General features: G+C 47.4%; 1 long non-coding RNA gene across 1 annotated transcript; it reads right to left on the reverse strand.

The window, feature by feature from the left end:
• Positions 1-1,106: 1,106 nt before the first annotated feature.
• Positions 1,107-13,670, reverse strand: LOC147573273 (uncharacterized). The gene is made up of 5 exons (XR_015244557.1): positions 13,443-13,670; positions 12,211-12,438; positions 5,364-5,619; positions 4,725-4,892; positions 1,107-3,133 (listed from the first exon to the last, which is right to left on the reverse strand). It is a non-coding gene; the product is annotated as an uncharacterized LOC147573273 (long non-coding RNA).
• Between the last annotated feature and the right edge of the window lie 444 nt (positions 13,671-14,114).

The raw sequence follows: 14,114 nt of genomic DNA on the forward strand, positions 1-14,114 counted from the left end.
TATTGTAAAGAAACAGAGTGGGGGACAGACAGGCTTGGGGGCAGCTGAGCCTTATGAGGGCTAGAAAACAGTGTCTGGAAACCCCTAGGAATCCAAGTCACCTTGTCTGTCTGTCCCTCTCCCTCACACTGTCTCATCTTTATACATCTGTTTGATTCTCACTCTGCAGCCTGACTCTGTCTGTGCATATTTGCATAGTCATTCTATCTCTTCAACCATTGGACATTTACTTCGTACCTACTTGTGGCCGGGTCCTGTCCCAGGCATGGGGACATCTGTGATGACACAGACAAAAACTCCGGGTCTTTGGGAGATGAAATTCTCCCAGGGGACACATGACCCTCCTGTGGCCCTCAAGCCCCTGCCCATCCCCCTGGCCTCACTACTCAACTGGCCCTCCCTGAGCTCCGGCCTTTGTGCTTCCTTGCTGGTCTTTCAACATACCAGTCATGCCCTTGTCTCAGCGCTTCCCTCCTCCTCGGAGAAGACCACACTCAAACCCATTGCCTGCCACCCCCTGCCAAAGCTCATTCTCAGCCCATCTCACCATCTTGATTGTTGTACTTGTTCAGGTCTTTAGGACTGTCCCTTCCTCTTGCCACTTTGTGTCACGTCAGTGCACCTGGCGATGCTGCCTCGCTATTTCCTCAAGGAAGGAAGGTCCCAGGTGCCTTTGTGTATTCTCAGTTGAGGCAGCAATTGGAATGGAATCAAAGTCTCTGCGTTCCAACCACAAATCCCCATCGCAATGGCCTGAGAGGACTCTCTAGACAGGGTGTGGAGCCGGGGGCAGGGCACAGGCATCCTTCCTGTGATAAGGGCGGTGTCTCAGTGGGGCCCCGGTGGGCAGTCCCATGTGGGCCTCTCCAGTGGCTCAGGGTAGGGCAGGAACCTCCCAGCTCTCAGTGCTAACTCAGGCAGCAGTCACACCAGTAGTGTCTCACTGGGAAACAGAGGTATCTGTACCTGCTCAGGGTGCAGACCAACCAAGAACAACTGTCAGTTCCAAGTTACTGAGCAGTTTATGTCTACACATTTTACCTGCATGATTTCAACCGCCTGAGGCAGACATCCTTTCATCTACACACCCAGAAAAGTCAACAGGATTGGCTGAAAACCATGACGGGTTTATTGCTCTGTGTAACACAATCCAGACACAGAAGGCCCCAGCTTCCGGGCACACCAAGCGGCAACACAGGGACACAGATTCCTTCTTTTTGTTCCATCTTCCTTAGCTTGTGAGTTTTGTCTTCATGGTGGCTGCTACACCAGACCACTGATCCAGTTAGAAGAGGGAGGGAAGAGATCAAGAGCCATGCCGCGTGTCTTTTTACCATAACCTCCACCAGGCAGACTTGCACTTTGACCTCACCAGCCAGAATGTGGTATGCGGCCACCCCTGGCTGGGATTTGTTTAGGTAGCAGGGATTACAGAGCAGGGAATCACACAGTGAGAATAACAGAATAACTGGCACTGACCCCATCAGGCTGGACCCCCTTGCCCACTCTTAAGCAGCCCAGTGCCATAGGAGAGTCATGAGGAAGGTTCCAGGCAAAGCCTGCAGGCCTTGAGGGGTTTAACCAAGGCCTACCTGTTTGGTGGTCACCTGGCTTAAGCCCAGGGACATGGGGTCTGGATTCCATGGGCTGGCCCTGCTCAGGCCACTGGGAATGGTGACAGGGTGGTCACCTGGGTGTCTAGAGCCCCAGGCTCTGAGCTGCTTTCTCTCAGGGGAGATGGGCCAGACCCTTGGCATAAAGTCCAGGGATGTGCTCAAGGCAGTGGGCCTTGGATTTAGGTCCCAAGCATCCCCTTCTCAGTGCTGTAGCTGTGACCTTAGTGTTTCTGTGCCCCTCCCCAAAATCAGAGGTGATAGTAGCCCTGGTCTCCTAAACTGCAGTACAGATTAGGGTCTGTCTGCTCCCACTGGTGCTACCCCGACAGCAATACAGATCAGTTAGCCTTGTTGAATGGAGAAGAAGTTGTCTGACCTCCCTGTGTTTATCATCTATGGAAGGGGTGGGGGGGGGCAGTGATTTTTGTCCTCTGGGGGTATATGAGGACCACAGTAAATAATGTACAGGAAGGTGCTAATAGGAATTCATTCGTGGGCTGGAATTGGAACCAGTCTGACCTCAGAGAGCACACTGTCTCTACTCTGGAAGATGTATCCGAAAAATAATTGAGTTAATTCTTTTGAACCCACTGCTGGACGTGCTACAATTAGGAAGCCCATCCTTCTCTGTCCTTTGTTCCCAAGACAGGTACGCCAGGATACAAGGAGACAGAGAACAGCAGAGGCTCACATGCCTGAATTCCCTATAACCGAAATGCAGAGACAGTTGTAGACGTTACCATATCATCCACAGAGTCCTGGGCAATAAACCCAGCGTCCCTCCCAAGGTGACTAGGGCTGGAGTCAGGGTCACACCTGAGCCTGGAAGGTGTTCCAGCAGAGCCCTCCTAACAGTCTCGTGTGCAGGATGTAAGACAGAGACACTTGCTCCCCATGGAGACTGAGTCAGAAGGGACCTGACAGCGAGGTGCGGGGGACAGTCTGGAGGAGCCACTCTAGGTCCAACTTCTCGCTTGGCTCTTGAGCCTGCGGGGCTAATGGCCTCAGCTGGGATCTGAGGAGCTTCGCACGGTGGCTGCAACCTGAGAACAGAGCCCGGAATGGCTGCACTTGGCCATGGGGACATATCCTCCTCGGCTGATGCACACTTTGGGATCCAAGCTTCAGGAGCTAGGAGACACGGTTTCACCCTTTCCCGTCCCTTTGGCACAGAGTGGAAGTAGACACTGAGCTGTTGGAAGCCCCACCGCTGACGCACACGTCCAGGGTACTGAGCAGGGCCTTTGCAGGTGCCCCTCACTGTCGCTCAGGCCAACAGACACCCGCTTCAAGAAAAGACCCTTCTACCATGGCCCATCCTGCTGAAGATCCCTTGAGGCTGCCACAGGCTGCTTCCCAGGTCCCCACACAGGATGTCAGGAATGAGTGTCTGTGTCCTTCTCTTGCAGTACACGGGCCAGGTGTTTGAAAACAAGGTGGATGCAGGGATACTGAGACTGAAGGTGAAGAGAGAAGATGCCCCAGGCTCTCCAGCAGGGAAGGCAGTGTTTTCCATCCTGAATGACAGAGCAGGCCTCTACACTGTCACCACGGACCCGGAGACCAACAATGGCCTTGTGAAAACAGCCAAGGTAGGGGCGCCTGGGTGGCGCAGTCGGTTGAGCGTCCGACTTCAGCCAGGTCACGATCTCGCGGTCCGTGAGTTCTAGCCCCGCGTCAGGCTCTGGGCTGATGGCTCAGATCCTGGAGCCTGTTTCCGATTCTGTGTCTCCCTCTCTCTCTGCCCCTCCCCTGTTCATGCTCTGTCTCTCTCTGTCCCAAAAATAAATAAACGTTGAAAAAAAAAAATCTTAAAAAAAAAACAGCCAAGGTAGGTGTGAGTTCTAAGGAAGTGGCCGCCATGATCGATTGGCTCTGTCCACCCTGAACCAAGACAGGAGCAGACACCACACTCCTCACACCAGGAAGGCAGTTTCCCAGTGGGGGCCTTCTACTGCGATGGGGGTCCCCCCCGGTCCTTGCATCAAAACAGCCATGCCATCACCCTGGACCTCAGAAATGCTGCCTAATTAACAGCTTTTTCCCAGAAAAACACTAACCTGGGATGTTTTCAGAGAGCTAAACTGGGACAGGGGTCTTCATTTGGGTTCCTCCAAAAGTGGGAGGGGCCCCAGAAGCACTGAGAAGGGGTGAGTGGGACAGGAAGTGGGGAGAGAACAGGAGGCTCAAGAATAGAGGACTCAGGCCTCCAGAGTCATTGTGAGCAATGCCTGAGCAGTCGTCTCATCTGAGACATTTGTCTCCCTTCCCTTATGCTTAGAACTGTTGCTTTACCCCTAGAGGCAGGAAGCCAGGTCCCCTGAGCCACAGTGGTCTTCAGAGTGGGCACAGGGGCCTGGAACCATCTACTCCCCATTCCCCCGGATAAACTGAAGATAAACTATCAAAAAGAGAGAGAGAAACAAAAAGATAGGCAACTGGGTGTCTCAGTCCATTAAGTGTCAGACTCTTGATCTCGGCTCAGGTCATGATCTCATGGGTGGAGAGTTCACGCCCCACGTTGGGCTCCTTGCTGGCAGTCCTGAGCCTGTTTGGGATTCTCTCTCTCCCTCTCTCTTTCTGCCCTTTCCCCGCTTATGCGCACATGCACATCCATGCACTCGCTCTCGCTCGCTCTCTCTAACATAAAAAAATAAACAAAAACAAACAAACAAAAAAAACAAGAAGGGGAGGGAGGGAGCCAATATGGCGGAACAGCATGGAAGTTTTTTGTGTGTCTCGCATGCATGAAATACAGCCAGACCAACACTAAACCATCCTGCACACCTAGAAAACTGATTGGAGGACTAACACAACAATCTGCACAACCTGAACCACAGAATTCGGCAGGGATGCGGCGCGGAGAGCTGAACTGGGGGAGAGAGAAACCGCGGGAAGGGAGGTGCTTCTGCGGGCAGAGAGAGGACGGAGACTGGGGAGGGGGGAGAATACGGGAAAAGCACCCTTCCCCAAAAGCAGCTGGAGAGAAAGCGGAAAATTAGAAACAGCCGCAGGGACTGAACTAAAAAAGGAGAAAGGCGAGGGTTTAAATTCCATTAAGACTGTAAACAAGGGGAATGCAGAGTCTGAAACTCCACAGCTCCATACCTGGTGGTGCTCGGGTCGGAAGTGTGAATCCCCAGGAGCAGAGTGGAGTCCGGGAGGTTCTTGGGCCACACGGGAAAAAGTGGTTCCACTGCTGGAATAACATTTGGTAGAGACTGTTGAGGCCACCTGGTCGCAGAAGACCCCAGAGAACGGCCACATTCGCTGGTGCTGGAACAAGGTCATTAAGGGTGAAGCCTGGTGCCACGTGTGGGTTGTGATTTTCCATGGTCCCTAAAACACTGCGGCTACACTGTCTCGCGAACTTTTTTGGGGGCGGCCTGGCACCTGGCCGCAGTCTCGGGGTACCGGCAACAGCGGGGTCCAGCAGGAGCTCCTGGGTGCAGCCGACATTCGGCCATTGCTCATTCGGCCATTGCTCGGTGAGACCCTCCCGCAGAGGGGCGGAACGGGTCAAAGCCGCAATCTTTCGGAAATAAGGGGCCAGGGAAAACAGCCGCGTCTAAGACAAAACTCAGGAGAGAGTTATGGACTGGGGCCTGGTCACGGAGAGTGAAAAAGCAGGGAGTGGATGAGAGCTGAAGACAGAGGACCGGTGCGCGATTGCTGATCTGGGAGAACAGGCTGGATAGCTGGGCGGCGCTATTTTCACCACTCCCACACATGCGCATTCGCACCCACCTGCAACACTCCACCCCAGTAGGCTAGCAGCGCCATCTAGGGGAGAGCGGAGCTGTTACAGCGAGCCCCGCCCAACTGGGCCAACTTCGCTCTTCAAGAACACAAGGCTCACCACCGGCTTGGTTTATGGACTATAAAGCGCTTCATAGTCTGCCTTCTACAGGAAAACGAAGTAATTTCAGTCGTATTTCAATCTGTTAGCAGGTCCATCTATTCAATTTTCTTTTTTCTTCTCTTTTTTGTTTCTTTTCTTTTTCTTGAAAACAGAAAGGGAAAAAATTCATTTTTATTTTCAATTTTTATTAAAAATATTTTTCTTTAATTTTTTCTACTATATTCTTTACTTTTGTGTAAATTTTTTTCAAATTCTATTTTACTTCCATCATTTCATTTTAGTCTACTTCAGTGTATTCATTTTTTCAAGTTTTCAAACGATTTCCTTTTTTCCCCCCCCTTTTTTATCTAACCTATCAAGCCACTTTCAACAATCCAAACACACCTAGGATCTAGCATCACGTATTCGATTTTTTTTGTGTGTGTGTGTTTAATTTTTTAATTTTATTTTTTTAATTTTAATTTTTTCTACCTCATTAATTCCTTTTCTCCCTTCAAAATGATGAAACAAAGGAATTCACTCCAAAAGAAAGAGCACTAAGAAATGACAGCCAGAGATTTAACCAATACAGATACAAGCAAGATGTCTGAACCAGAATTTAGAATCATGATAATAAGAATACTAGCTGGAGTTGAAAATAGATTAGAATCACTTTCTGCGGAGATAAAAGAAGTAAAAACTAGTCAGGATGAAATAAAAAAATGCTGTAACTGAGCTGCAATCACGGATGGATGCAGCGGCAGCAAGGATGGAGAATCAGCGATATAGAGACAAACTTATGGAGAATAATGAAGCAGAAAAAAGAGGGAGATTAAGGCAAAAGAGCACGATTTAAGAATTAGAGAAACCAGTGACTCATTAAAAAGGAACAACATCAGAATCATAGGGGTCCCAGAAGAGGAAGAGAGAGAGAGAGGGGTACAAGGGTTATGTGAGCAAATCATAAAAGAAAACTTTCCTAACCTGGGGAAAGACACAGACATCAAAATCCAGGAAGCACAGAGGACTCCCTTTAGATTCAACAAAAACCGACCATCAACAAGGCATATCATAGTTAAATTCACAAAATACCAGGCAAGGAGAGAATCATGAAAGCAGCAAGGGAAAAAAAAGTCCTTAACCTACAAGGGAAGACAGATCAGGTTTGCGGCAGACCTTTTGACAAAACTTGGCAGGCCAGAGAGGAGTGGCAGGATATATTTAACGTGCTGAATTAGAAAAATATGCAGCCAAGAATTCTTTATCCAGCAAGGCTGTCATTCAAAATAGAAGAAGAGATAAAAAGTTTCCCAAACAAAAATTAAAGGAGTTTGTGACCACTAAACCAGCCCTGCAAGAAAATTTAAGGGGGACTCTCTCAGAGGAGAAAAGATGAAAATATTAAATAAATAAATAAATAAATAAATAAATACCAAAAGCAACAATGATTAGAAAGGACCAAAGAACACCACCAGAAACTCCAATTCTACAAGCAACATCATGGCAATAAATTCATATCTTTCAGTACTCACTCTAAATGTCAATGGACTCAATGCTCCAATCAAAAGACATAGGGTAACAGAATGGATAAGAAAACAATATCCATCTATATGCTGTTTACCAGAAATCCACTTTAGACCTAAAGACACCTTCAGATTGAAAGTAAGGGGATGGAGAACCATCTATCATGCTAATGGTCAACAAAAGAAAGCCAGAGTAGCCACACTTATATCAGACAATCTAGATTTTAAAATAAAGACTGTATCAAGAGATGCAGAAGGGCATTATATCATAATCCAGGGGTCTATCCACCAAGAAGACCTAACAATTGTAAACATTTATGCACCAAATGTGAGACACCCAAATATATAAATCAATTAATCATAAATATAAAGAAACTCATCTATAGTAATACCATAATAGTAGGAGACTTCAACACCCCACTCACAGCAATGGACAGATTATCTAATCAAAAAATCAACAAGGAGACAATGGCTTTGAATGACACACTGGACCAGATGGACTTAACAGAGATATTCAGATCATTTCATCCTAAAGCAGAAGAATATACGTTCTTCTCCAGTGCACACGGAACATTCTCCAGAATAGACCACATACTGGGACACAAATCAAGTACAAAAAGATCGAGATCATACCATGCATATTTTCCGACCACAACACTATGAAACTCGAAATCAACTGCAAGAAAAAATTTGGAAAGGTAACAAATACTTGGAGACTAAAGAACATCCTACTAAAGAATGAATGGGCTAACCAAGAAGTTAAAGAGGAAATTAAGAAGTATATGGAAGCCAATGAAAATGATAACACTACAACCCAAAACCTCTGGGACACAGCAAGAGCAGTCATAAGAGGGAAGTACATAGCAATCCAGGCCTTCCTAAAGAAGGAAGAAAGATCTCAGATACACAACCTAACCTTACACCTTAAAGAGCTGGGAAAAGAACAGCAAATAAATGAAACCAGAAGCTGGCTCTTTGAAAGAATTAACAAAATTGATAAACCACTAGCCAGTTTGATCAAAAAGAAAAAAGAAAGGACCCAAGTAAATGAAATCAAGAATGAAAGAGGAGAGATCACAACCAACACAGCAGAAATAAAAACAATAATAAGAGAATATTATGAGAAATTATACGACAATAAAATGGGCAATCTGGAAATAATGGACAAATTCCTAGAAATATATAAACTACCAAAACTGAAACAGGAAGAAATAGGAAATTTGAACAGGCCCATAACCAGTAAAGAAATCGAATTAGTAATCAAAAATCTCCCAAAGAACAAGAGCCCAGGGCCAGATGGCTTTCCAGGGGAAATTCCAGGGGAATTTTAACAAACATTTAAGGAAGAGTTAACACCTATTCTCTTGAAGCTGTTCCAAAAAATAGAAATGGAAGGAAAACTTCCAAACTCTTTCTATGAAGCCAGCATTAGTTTGATTCCAAAACCAGACAGAGACCCCACAAAAGAGGAGAACTATAGACCAATTTCCCTGATGAATCTGGACACAAAAACCTTCCACAAGATATTAGCCAACCAGACCCAACAATACATTAAAAATATTATTCACCATGAACAAGTGGGATTTATAGCTGGGATGCAGGGCTGGTTCAATATCCGCACAACAATCAATGTGATTGATCACGTCAATAAAAGAAAGGACAAGAATTACATGATCCTCTCAATAGATGCAGAGAAAGCATTTGACAAAATACAGCATCCTTTCTTGATAAATACCCTCAAGAAAGTAGGGATAGAAGGATCATACCTCGAGATCATAAAAGCTATATATGAACGACCCAATGCTAATATCATCCTCAATGGGGGAAAACTGAGAGCTTTCCCCCTAAGGTCAGGAACAAGACAGGGATGTCCACTCTCACCACTGTTATTCAACATAGTATTGGAAGTCCTAGCCTCTGAAATCAGACAACACAAAGAAATAAAAGGCACCCAAGGGGCGCCTGGGTGGCGCAGTCGGTTAAGCGTCCGACTTCAGCCAGGTCACGATCTTGCGGTCCGTGAGTTCGAGCCCCGCGTCAGGCTCTGGGCTGATGGCTCAGAGCCTGGAGCCTGTTTCCGATTCTGTGTCTCCCTCTCTCTCTGCCCCTCCCCCGTTCATGCTCTGTCTCTCTCTGTCCCAAAAATAAATAAACGTTGAAAAAAAAAATTAAAAAAAAATAAATAAATAAAAGGCACCCAAATCGGCCAGGAGGAGGTCAAACTTTCACTCTTCGCAGATGACGTGGTACTCTATATGGAAAACCCTAAAGATTCCACCAAAAAACTGCTAGAAGTGATCCATGAATTCAGCAAAGTGGCAGGATATAAAATCAACACACAGAAAGCGGTTGCATTCCTATTCACCAACAATGAAGCAACAGAAAGAGAAATCAAGGAATTGATCCCATGTACAATTGCACCAAAACCATAAAACACCTAGGAATAAATCTAACCAAAGAGGTAAAAAATCTATACACTGAAAACAATAGAAAGCTTATGAAAGAAATTGAAGAAGACACAAAAAAATGGAAAAAGATTCCATGCTCCTGAATAGGAAGAGTAAATATTGTTAAAATATTGATACTACCCAAAGCAATCTACATATTCAATGCAATCCCTATGAAAATAACACCAGCATTCTTCACAGGGCGACAACAAATAATCCTAAAATGTGTATGGAACCAGAAAAGACACCGAATAGCCAAAGCAACCTTGGAAAAGAAAACTAAAGCAGGAGGCATCACAATCCCGGACTTCGAGCTGTCTTACAAAGCTGTAATCAGCAAGACAGTATGGTACTGGCACAAGCACAGACACTCAGATCAATGGAACAGAATAGAGAACCCAGAAAGGAACCCACAAACGTATGGCCAACTAACCTTTGACAAAGCAGGAAAGAATATCCAATGGAATAAAGACAGTCTCTTCAGCAAGCGGTGATGGGAAAACTGGACAGCGACATGCAGAAGAATGAATCTGGACCACTTTCCACTTTCTTGCACCAGACACAAAAATAAACTCAAAATGGATGAAAGACCTAAATGTAAGACAGGAAGCCATCAAAATCCTCGAGGAGAAAGAAGGCAAAAACCTCTTTGATCTTGGCCGCAGCAACTTCTTACTCAACACGTCTCCAGAGGCAAGGGAAACTAAGCAAAAATGAACTACTGGGACCCCATCAAAATAAAAAGCTTTTGCACAGCGAAGGAAACAATCAGCAAAACTAAAAGTCAACCAACAGAATAGGAGAAGATATTTGCAAACGACATATCAGATAAAGGGTTAGTATCCAAAATCTATAAAGAACTTATCAAACTCAACACCCCCCCAAAAAAATAATCCAGTGAAGAAATGGGCAAAAGACATGAACAGACACTTCTCCAAAGAACACATCCAAATGGCCAACAAACACATGAAAAAATGCCCAACTTCACTCATCATCAGGGAAATACAAATCAAAACCACAATGAGATGCCTCCTTACACCTGTCATAATGGCTAACATTAACAACTCAGGCGACAACAGATGTTGACAAGGATGCAGAGAAAGAACTCTTTTGCACTGTTGGTGGGAATGTAAGCTGGTGCAGCCACTCTGGAAAACAGTATGGAGGTTCCTCAAAACATTAAAATAGAACTACCCTACGACCCAGCAATTGCACTACTAGGTATTTATCCAAAGGATACAGGTGTGCTGTTTCGAAAGGACATATGCACCCCAATGTTTATAGCAGCACTATCGACAATAGCCAAAGTATGGAAAGAGCCCAAATGTCCATCGATGGATGAATGGATAAAGAAGATGTGGTATACATATACAATGGAGTATTACTCGGCAATCGAAAAGAATGAAATCTTGCCATTTGCAACTACATGGATGGAACTGGAGGGTATTATGCTAAGAAATTAGTCAGAGAAAGACAAATACCATGTGACCTCACTCATATGAGGACTTTAAGAGACAAAACAGATGAACATAAGAGAAGGGAAGCAAAAATAATATAAAACAGGGAGGGGGACAAAACAGAAGAGACTCATAAATATGGAGAACAAACAGAGGGCTACTGGAGGGGTTGTGGGAGGGGAGATGGTCTAAATGGGTAAGGGCACTAAGGAATCCACTCCCGAAATCACTGTTGCAGTATATGCTAACTAATTTGACTGTAAATTCAAAAAATAATAAAATTAAAATAAAAAAACCTAGAGGGAATGTAAGGAGTCATGGGGGAGAAGGACAATCTCAGGAACTTCTGCTTGGCTGAGGAGTGGCTGGGGAGGGAGTAGTCACTTACTGCTCCTTGTGCCAGAATACCAGGACGCCTAGAATAAACGTGGAAAAGGCCAAAGGCGGCATCTCGACAAGGCTGGGGGACAGAAGGGCTAAAAATCAAGAACTCCACCAAGGACATGCCCCAGAACATTTGTCGACCTGCATGAAACTGGAGTATTGTGCCAGCAGGCGGCCAATCGACCCCTTGGGAATAACCACATGCCTTGCGGGTGGTGCCGAGGCCTAAGTCAGGAGGACCCAATCCCAGCTGACTCCTGGCCCAACCATCTGGGGACTCTTTCAGATAATTCTGCTCAGGGCCCACCACCCATGTTGTCCCTGTGTAGGATAATAAAACAGAGAGCTAACACAGGGTCCCAAGAAGTGCCACGGGCTGTTTATGTACTAACACACTCACTATTCACTCCAGCAGGGAAGTGCTGCAATCATGGACAGGCGACGATGGGGAAAATGAGGCTCAGAGCAGTGAGGTCACCTGCTTGGGCTGCACAGTAAGCGGCGAAGCCAAAACCCTCACCACAGTCCCCCTCTTCACTGCTTTGTTAAGTGCGAAGTATCCAAGCGCCAGCTCAGCACAGAGCACTCCCTGTCATGGCCGCTTCTGCCCTGCCAATGGGTCTCGGCTCAGGCCAGCCTCGGCCAGAGGGAATTCTGAGATTCGCGGCTGGGATGATGTCCATGCTGAGGCAGGGGCTGGGCCTTCTACCCCAGTGCACTCACACGGCTGGGCACACGCGGCCGTCGGGGAGTTCTGGCTCAGGACTAGTCCGGGGGTGCGTGATGATATGAAACCTCCACCACAGTTCTTTGAAAGGAGAACTGGCCTACAAAGCTCAGAAACGGGAGCTTTCTGGTTGCTCCTCCTACCAGCCACTATTGCTACATAACAAATCACCCCACACACAACTCAGTGGCTTAAAAAATGGAACAGTTTTTTACCTCCATGGGTCAGGAATTCAGGAAAGACTCAGTGATTCTGAGTCAGGGTCTCTCCCACAGTTGTGGCCAGGACTGGAGGTGACCAGGACGGGAGGCCGGGGGCTCAAATGAGCTTCCTCATAGCATGGTGACCTCAGGGCTCTCTGACTCCACGCTCCAGTGAGCAAGGGCGGGGTGCCTCATCTTGGGTAACAAGGCCTTGAAGTCAGAATGCATGACACTGGCAACCTGCAGTAGGAGAAACCACGGTGGAAGCCTGCTGGGGTTCACGGGAAGGGGACGTGGGCCCCGCTTCTGGGTGATGCGCTCAGGGTGATGTTCTGTGGCCATCTTTGGAACACAGCCCGCCATACCAAGCTGTGGCCTTCCCTCAAGACAGGCAGAGGGTAGCAAGCCAGGGCCTGAGCGCTCTTGCAGGCCAGCAAAAGGGAGGCCTCCTGTGCCAAGTCCTGGAAAGCTATGTGCCTGAGTCCCCTGACCGCCCTCTGCTATGTTCTTCAGGGCTTGGATTTTGAGACCACGCAGCAGTACGTCCTTTACGTGACAGTGGTGGATGCAGCGCCCTTGGCATCTCTCTTCACCTCTACGGCCACGGTCATCACCGTGGACGTGTTGGACGTGAATGAGGCCCCTGTCTTTGTACCCCTGATACAGATGGTGGAAATGCCCAAGGACACCAGTGTGGGCCAGGAGATCACATCCTACAGGGCCCAGGACCCAGACAGCTTCCGCTCTCAGGAAATCAGGTAGGACTGGAGGTGTGGCTTGGCCTTGCTGCCGTTCAGACCTGCTCAAGGCACCCAGGGCTGAGACCCAGCCACGTGCCTGGAGAGCTGGCCGGAGGAAATACTTAAATCTGTCAGCCCCAGTAGCTCATTATGCCCCGGGAGGGTGGTTGGGGGACACATGGCCCCAGCCCTGTAAGAACCGAGGGTTTATCCCTTTCAGGTACCAGATAGGGCACGACCCCAGCCATCAGCTGGACATCAACTCAGAAACAGGCGTCATTTCCGCTCGAGCCAGTCTGCACGAGGACAGCGTGGAGAACCACACATTTTCGGCTGTTGTCATAGCTGTAGACAACGGCAGGGGCTTGGATGTTTCATCTTTGGGCGACATCCCTCTGTTGATGTGATGCTCTGATGCCCAGCTCCACGTTGCGGCTGAGCTTGCGTACATTATCTCAACACATCTTTCCCAGAAGCTGATGAGGAGGGACTGTGTTCTCTTACCTGTTTTACTGAAAACACAGGATTGAGATTGCGATGAAAACACAGGATTGAGGAGTGAAAACGATCCTCCCAGCATCCCAGGGGGCAAGGAGGGGCTTGAGCCAGGTTGTCCAGGCTTCCAAGCAAAATCACTCAGGGGGTCCAGCCTGGCTGCTGTGTTACAGCAAAGGTGACCGTGGGCACAGCACCACCCGCGCTGGGAAGAGAGTGGCAGGATCTGCCTCCAGACACCCTAAGGGACAAAGTGCACACATACTGGCCCATGTCACACACACCTTCAACAAATACCCATTTGCACACTCACATGTGCACACTCACATTCACATAGATCACATTAAAACAGTCACTCATGCACACTCCCACAGACTAACATCCATGCAGACTCACAAGCTCATACGTGCACACGCACACATCATACACATTCACACGAATTGTCACACTCACACACACACTCTCATAAGACCCTGCTCAGGTCACGTTGCCTGTGGCCACCAGCACCTGGCAAACCGTACCCATAAATGGTGGTGCTAAGGGCCCAGTGAGTACTCAGGGCGCTGTGCAGAAGCTGCGTTTAAATTTTTTTTTTAATGTTTTATTTATTTTTGACAGAGAGAGAGAGAGAGCATGAGCGGGGGAGCGTCAGAGAGAGAGGGAGACACAGAATCCGAAGCA

Source organism: Puma concolor, chromosome E2, assembly GCF_028749965.1.
Source record: "Puma concolor isolate L17-30 chromosome E2, mPumCon1.1.hap2, whole genome shotgun sequence".
Classification (NCBI taxonomy): Eukaryota; Metazoa; Chordata; class Mammalia; order Carnivora; family Felidae; genus Puma; species Puma concolor.